Source organism: Cotesia typhae, unplaced genomic scaffold (genome assembly GCF_013202065.1).
Source record: "Cotesia typhae breed Kobodo isofemale line unplaced genomic scaffold, CoteBio_Ctyphae contig_22, whole genome shotgun sequence".
Lineage (NCBI taxonomy): Eukaryota > Metazoa > Arthropoda > Insecta > Hymenoptera > Braconidae > Cotesia > Cotesia typhae.
The window spans coordinates 7,251,685-7,258,221 of NW_027423728.1; positions in this window are offsets into that span (position 1 = coordinate 7,251,685).

The window sequence follows — 6,537 nt, forward strand, 5'->3', positions numbered from 1 at the left end:
TAAATAATTATAAAGTAAAAATAATTATTATTTTGATAGAAGATTTTAATTCACCAATGAGAAAGCCGAGTCATTAACATACGAAGGATAAAAAAAATATAATACTTAAACATGTTTTTATACTTGCGGGTAATTATTTAAATCCTCTTGGACAAGTTTCATATTTATGACAAGTACGAGGAAGATAAGAGTGCATTAAGTGTCCAAAGAGGACTGCATTGAAAGGAAGGGGCCACCTGATTGTGACTAGTGGAGGTATAGGTATTCATTAGATAGGAAAATTTTAAATAAGAGAGTAAAGACTCTCCGGTTTTATTATTATTAATATTAAGTTGCTCGAGCCAGCTTCTTCTCGCCTATTCCAGTCAGATCGTCTGTCTGAACGATGATTGATAATACGTCATGCCGATTAGAAAGTCGTTCCAAAGAATTTCATCTACTTTAAGCGCGAGGAAGGAGGCATCGAGGAAAGAAGTAAATGATTTCTAAGCTCTAGCTGTCGATATTGCTTTATATTTATTATTTGTCATATTTTTCTCTTAAATTAGATTCATTTAAATATTTAGATATTTAATTAAAGATAGAGCAGTATATTCTCTTATCTTTTTAATTTAAAGCGTTAATAAAGAAAAGTAATAAATTTTGGTTAGAAAAAAATGCTTTGAAAATTTTTAATTGATTTTCTTTCAATTTTTTTTTTAAGTATTAAATATTCAAAAGTTTAAAATTTATTTTCATTAAATTTACTGAAAGTATTTTTTGCTAAAACTTTGACAGTTTTTTTCGCGGATCAAATTTTTAATTAAATAACATATCGAATTTTTTTAAATTGCATTTTAGAGCCCATTAATAAATGGGTATTTTTGAAAAAACGCGCTTTTTTAACTCATAAAACGCCATTTTTTAGTATAGTTAAAATTCCTGCGTGCGCATTGCCGCGGAATTTTTAAAAAATGAATGAAATTGATTATTAAATGAAAAAAAAAAAAAAAAAATAATTGATGCTTAAAATATTTTTTATAAATTTTAATCTAAAAAATTTATTAAATTATAATTTTAAAAATAATTTTTTTGGTTTTATAATTTTTATATTTGTATGAAAATAAAATCAATATTTATAAAATGTGTTTAAAATTATTTTAGATCGCTAAATTATTAAAAAAATACATATGTAATTATTGTCAGAATGAAAAAAAAAAATAATTGATATTTAAGAATTGCTTGTAAAATATTTGATAAAAAAAATTTTTCAACATAGCAAACTGACGTTAATTGTATATTTAATCGATAAAGTCTGAAGACAATGTCAAATTGTAATAGTATAATAACTGACTGATTGATAATTATAGACATTAGCAATACTATTCAGTAGTAATAATAGGGGATAATTAATATTTTACAAGTAAAAAATAAATAAGTGAGAAAGCAAACTCTTATGCGTGTATAAATATATGATATAGATATGAGCGACACTTAACTTGTAAATGAAATAGCTGACGGTTGTAATTAAAGGCTCAGTGATTATCAAGCAGTGTCTTAAGAGAGAGTATCTCTTTTGCTATTGGTGGCGTATGGTAAACATAATTTAGACATACTGTCTATCTATATAATAATCGATGTGCGTATTATTCGTCAGTCGACGACGACGGCGAGAGCGTAGGCGACAACGGATAATTATCGTCGCCACGTCTACTCGTTTATTATTTACGTATATAATATAATACATGAATTATGCAAATAATCTCGGGCAATGTTCCTTTTAATATTTTATAAAGGCCGTGCCTGATTCAGTTTATTCTTCTCGATAGTCACAATCCATTATTATTATTAATTATGTTTATTTTTAACTATTCTATTTCCATCTTCATTTTTAAAATTCAAATTGCAAAATTATCAATCGCTCACTATCACATTTTATGTCTTGTCCTTCATTCAGAAAATTTTTTTACCAATTATTAATATTTAAAATTATAAAATTAATAAAAGTTACATTATTAAGTTTCTTGGATTTTTTTTCCGTAAAAGTTTGACGTCATATTTCTTTTTTTATTGCTTTTATATATAAGTAAATCTTTAATTACTTTCATAAATAATTTCACTCATTAAATTTGTTCTTTTTTTTTTTTTTATAATTAATTAATTAAATGGTAACTTGTTAATATAGGAAATTAAATTTGATCTGGTTATCTATTAATTTATTTTTATCCCAATAATTTTTTTATAACGTCATTGAACTGTTAATAAATGATTAAATATTTAGAATTTTACAAAAAATTGAAAGTAGATTAAAGAAATTTGAGGAAAAAAAAAATTAGCTATTCTCAAAAATTAAAAATTTCTTTTTTTCCTTTTTTGTAAATATATTTACATTTTTTTTTGAGAAAGTATTTTTTGTCCAAAAATTTATTTTAAAAACCAGCCAAAAAAAAATTCAAAATTTTTTATTTTGCTAAAATTTTTTTTATGAAAATTAATTTAATAATTTTTAGAACGTTTATCAACAAATATATTTTGGGAAAAAATTAAAAAAAAAAAAAATATTGACGTAAAAATTAAAAAAAATTTTTTAGAATTAATTTAATTGTTAAATAAAATTAAAAATTTGTCAATTGACAGCTAACTTAAATTTTTTTTCCAGAAATATTGCAAAGAAACTCAAAAAAATTACTTAATAATAAACAATTATAAAAATAGGATTTAAATAGTTGTAATAATAAAAAAAATGGAGACAATTGAGTAGAATAGAGCAGGTAGAATGTTGAGATCAGGGCGTGGTGAAACTAGTACTACTCTCAGGTTTCCTCGGCAAGGCCGTTCATGTTCCGGCTTTGCTCGTATGTATACTTTTGTACATAAATATATATGTACTTACTACTTAACTCATGAGTGTAGACGGTGTACATATATCATGTGTACTTACATTAATACCAGTGCAGGCATTCGCAACTACACTTCTTATTCGTACGATTAAAAGATCCAAACAGAGTGACCCCGTCTGCAGCTATTGCAATTACCCTACTGAAATTGAATATGCAATAATACTCATTGTCATTAATCTTTATTTAATATTACATTTAAATGATAGTTTTACACTATTAAAATCCACCCAAGAAAATTAACACCAACATTAGTCAGCAGGTTTATTTTTAATATTTTTAATTTTTATTAACGGAAGCAGGATAGGTCGAGGCTCAGGCTCGAAGCATTGCAACGGTGCTAACGGTGCGATAAGTACACCTCGGGCATATAATGTAAGCTAAATAGGATATACATATGCCACTGTCGGCATATACTTGCAATATATATATTATACACATGTATGTATATTTATATTTATATGTATACATAGATATCACCTGAATAAGTGATTCGACCGGTTTTATAAATTACAGAAAATCCTGATACGCTGAGGTGGATTTAACTTTGTAGGACTCAAATATAAATCAAATAATTTATTAATATGTATAACCGTGTAATCATTTAATCAGATCGTTTCTCCGTTAGTTAATCTTTAAATAAATATAAATGTTACTTTATTGATTTTTCTTTAACTTCCTGTTACTAATTGCAAACTTGATATTACATGAGGAAAAAATTTTTTTGATATGGCTTGATATTGAAAATTGCCATATTGGCCATATTTGGCTTAATATATGTTCATATAAAAAATTCTGATGAGACTATACACAATTTTTAATATGGCATGATATTAAAAATTGCCATATTGGCCATACATAAGCTAATTAGGCCATATATGGGCATATTTTATGTGAAAATTAGCTATATAAGAAAATTTAATAATGCCATATGTGATTTGTCCCCATATTTGGCCAGATATTGCCATTTATGCCTACATGTAATTTTTCCAAATAATTTTAGCGTTAAAAATTCCCACTAGATGGGGTTTGGTCGCTATATTCTCTCATTACAAGAGAGTTAACTTTGAGAAGTCAAGTAATAAAATAAAAATTTTTTTTACTCTGCTATCAAGCTTATCTGACATAAGTTTTTAGTTTTATAAAATAATAAACTAATTTTTATTAAATAAAATATGATAAACAAAGTAAAAATTAATAAATAATTTTTTTATTCTATTATAAAACCTGATATGGTCAAATGTGAAAATTTAATCCCTGTCGTGCTGTTTAATTCAACATAATCTATCTCGAGTTTGATATGTTAATGACTGGTGAAAATTGTTATTTAACATTTAATATTGAATACCTTCATTTATCGTTGTCATTAATATTAACATTATTGAGTTTTTATAATTATATAAAGTAGACAGTAATTATTATTACATGTGCATGGTGTGTACAAAAGGGCAATTGACCGCACGGTTGGTTGCTCTTATGAATATAATTTAAATTATATACATTATTTTTCAAACTGTGTACTGGTTATTTTCTTATCTATGAAGCCTCCTTCCTCTCACTCCCGATATCATTTCGTATTCGGTTGGAATTTTATCCAGCAAGTGTGTGCATATCTCGACAGCAGGTTTGCTAAGTCGCAATGATTTATACTGCCTTTAATTTACATAAAATATCGTTAAATTTGTATTCATTAGATTTGTATTAATTAAGCACACATTATTTACATAATATTAACTTTCGAGGGAAATCCGGGCCAAGATATGGGGTAAAAGATTCGTTTATTTTCGATTATTTTCCACAAGTGTTGAGAAAAAATTTTTTTTCCTTAAAAAAAAAATTACAATTTTTATTTTAAATATTTTCGGAATTTAAAAGTATTTTTTATTAAGAAAAAAAAACTTTTTTTTGGGCTCATTTTTTTTAATTCAATTTTAGGAGAGATTGTAAGTCTTATCCCACCTCCCCACCTGGATCTAATGCAACCTTAGGCATAAAAATCTGAGAATTCCCCAATATAAATTATATATTCATTAGATATTTTCATTTTGCCGAGTTAATCCCTCATTAATTAATCCCTCGTTCTGAAACAAAATGTTTATTATAGCAATAACTACTCACTTATCGCTCGTAAAGATGAATACGGATAGAAGATAGAATGTACAAATTAATAAATCGTTTACAAGCATATATATTACATGTTACTTATTACATATTACATATTATAATAATGAAATGCCATGGAAATGTCAAATGTCAATATGTCAGTTAATATAACTAGCGAAAAATTATTAAATAAAATTGGAGTTTTATATCAATGTCCAGTAATATATCAAATATATATACGTATATATTGACGCAATAATAATAACGACAGATAAATGTAATTCATTCAATTGGTCTCACATTTTATTTTTCATTTATTATTATTATTATTATTATTATTATATATATATACACACTATATATATTTGGGTGATCGTGATAGCATTAACATTCTTATGGTTCTTGTTTGCTTTTTGCTTGCTGTTAAAACGCTCTACAACATACATAATACTTTTATTTTCCTTTTATTCGACCTGAATTCGTATCAAAGTGAAATTGTGCCCAAGGCAGGGGCAGGTCTACTTCGTTATTTATTTCTCTTATCATTTTTTTAATTCTTTCCACTCAATTCCTGTCCAAGCATTAAACTCAATATCAAAAAGTAACATAAACAAAAAAATTTTTATTTTTAATTCCAGTTAATAAATTTCTAATACTATTTTGGTCTTAGGGCATTCTAGGCTCTATATAAGATTAAAAATAGTATATTACACCCCTTGGCTTCAACAATTACATGTGATCTAAGGCTTTTCTTATTTTCCTTCCTTACACTATGGGGTGTAACATACTAATTGAAATAAAATTGTCGTAGCAATTTATTAAATTAACCACCAATGTCAGATCAGCTCCTAAAGATTGTAAAAAAAATAATTTCATCTTAATACTTAATTCCTGAAATTAAACCCTCTTGTAGCGAGATGATTTAGCGACCATTCGCCACCTGTTGGCTTTTTTCAAAACTAAATTCGCCCGAAAAATTATGTATGGCTATATTAAGCTCATTTTGCCATATTTAAAGCCACATGAGGACATATTAAGCCATATATGGTCATATATGGCGTTTTAGGATCAGATATGGCCATATAAAACTTTTTTTTTTCATGAATTTTGACATAAATTTGTGAAAAAATAGCAATGACTGGACACAACTGATACTAACGGTGTGTTTACGTTGTTAACCAGAGTCAGCCAGTTTACTACCGCTAGATAATATACTGACCCGGTGACTCATGTGGAAATCCTCGAGTATAGATGGGTAGACAAGAAAAATCCCACCGCGCATTCTTTACGCACATTCACGTATTTTATATCTATATCTACACTTTACTTTAACTTACAAACGACAGAAAGTATCATCTATACACGGTACATTGTGTGTTTATATGTATAATGATTGAAAAGTTTTAAAACCGGTTCATTACTCTGTCTCTTTCTCTTGAAAATAACGTATTATATCCATTACTCGTTCCATTATTGTAGAGCCACGAAAAACACATAACAATATTAAAACGATTATCTGGTGATCATGACGTACACCTGATGATGATACTTAAATGTC